The 1,723-nt window shown below is 50.0% G+C and overlaps 1 long non-coding RNA gene across 3 annotated transcripts in view; it reads left to right on the top strand.

The window, feature by feature from the left end:
- Positions 1-1,316, top strand: part of LOC109297954 — a 7,116-nt gene extending 5,800 nt beyond the window's left edge. For all 3 annotated transcript variants that reach the window (XR_002097470.1, XR_002097472.1, XR_002097471.1), the window contains exon 2: positions 374-1,316. This is a non-coding gene — a long non-coding RNA (uncharacterized LOC109297954). The remainder of the gene's footprint in view (positions 1-373) is intronic.
- The last annotated feature ends 407 nt before the right edge of the window (positions 1,317-1,723 follow it).

Raw genomic sequence — 1,723 nt, 5'->3', positions numbered from 1 at the left:
TAGTAACCCAGGTTGCCTTCCTCTGTCGCAGGGCGTGTAGTCCTCTCTTGAGTGTATTTCAACAACAGGACATGGCCAGTCCTCAGTGCTCTGCCTTGTGGTTGAGCGGCAGGGGTGATTGTGTAGCTTTAGTGATAGGATAGACCAGGATGTGTCTGGGCTGGTTTGCACAGGGCTGATCCTGCCTCAGGCAGGGGGTTGGACCAGTTGTGACCTCTGGAGCTCCCTGCCAGGCGTACATTTCTAGGAGTGCAGACCAAGGGTTTGTGACGAACCTTTAGATCAGACAAACCACTGGTACAAAGGTGCTTTGGGGACTGCTGTTTACACGTGTGTGTGTCTGTCTGTTCATCTTCTTGCTGTCTCTTTTTAGGTTTCTGCTCCTCCCTGGAGGCCTGTGAACTTGTCCTCTCCTTTTGCGGAGTCTTTTGTGGAGCTAAAAACTCTACTGTCTTTCCTTGTCACTGTGAATGCAAAGCTGCTAATGTCTGCATTTAAGCTGATGTCCTGGGAAGTACCCCGTGAACGAGAGAGAGAGAGAGTGTGTGTGATGCTGTTCCTCGATCCTCCCTGCCCAGCGCTCCTGCAACAAGGACGTTTGTCCTGAGGTCAAATCTAAATCAACTTGGCTGCAATTTCAGGCTGTTGCTTTGCGTCCTGCTCTCTGCAGCAGGGGTGGAAAGTCCTTCTCTGTCTTTGACAGCCTTTCAGGGATTTGAATGCTTGTACCCGGCCACCCTCCATCTCCTTTCTTCCAAGCTAAATGTTGTACTCTCACCTTTTCCTCCTACCATTTCCCTCCCAGCTGCTTTGTCCTTTTTGTCACCTGCCCCGGACCATCTCCACCTTCTCCATATCCTTCTTAAAATGTGTATGTGTTTTACAGTACACCATACTCTGCAAGGCCTAACCAGCACCGAGTTAAGTAACACTGTCCCCATCACTTAATACTTCACTACACCCGGTATGGCTGCCTCAATGCACCTGTTGATACAGCCCAGAATGACGGCTGCTTTTTTGGGGAGGACAGCATTGCACTGCTGACTGCCGTTTAATGTGCAATGCACCAAAGCCCAGATCCTTCTCGGCATCACCATTACCCAGCCAGTCGTCTCCTGTCTTGCCTTTGTGCTTTTGGTTATTCTCCCCCAGGTGCAGCACTTTGCATTTGCCTCTGCTGAACCTCATCGTTTTGTCTCTGGACCAGCTCCTCCGTCTGTCAAGGTCCCTCCGTTCTCCAGCGTTTGCAGTGTGTCACCTGCAGACTTGTTCAAGAAGCCCCTGGCGGCTGAATTGTTAATAAACATGTTTAAATCGCATTTTAGTGAGTGGTCTTTGCCAGGTCTCTGCCTCTTTCTTGCCTTGCTCTAATCTAAAAAAAATGGCTCTTAGGGGCCGGCTCCGACACCTTCCAGCTCTCCTGCTGCTTGGTCTGGGCATGCATTGCATTTGAGTTTGGATGCTTTGCTTCGCAGCAAAACATGGACCGGTTTGTGTCATGCTGGGCCTTTGAGGGGATGCTCTGCAAGGCAGAAGATGGGCATGTAGTCTCCATGTGTAACCCCATGGTGCAGGGGAGTCAATCTCTCTTAATACAGGGGTTTTAGTGCCAACACCTGTTTCATGCTTGATCCCTGGGAGAGCTGCACATTTTGGCCCTTTCACCTTTTTGGTTTTAATACTTTTCTAAGAAAGTTTTCAAGCCAAGGTCTTCCCCTCCCTC

This window comes from Gavialis gangeticus, unplaced genomic scaffold (genome assembly GCF_001723915.1).
Source record: "Gavialis gangeticus isolate Ggan-Ray unplaced genomic scaffold, GavGan_comp1, whole genome shotgun sequence".
Taxonomy (NCBI): domain Eukaryota; kingdom Metazoa; phylum Chordata; order Crocodylia; family Gavialidae; genus Gavialis; species Gavialis gangeticus.
Note: the sequence above shows the minus strand (reverse complement) of the source record. Positions and strands in the feature narration are given on the sequence as shown.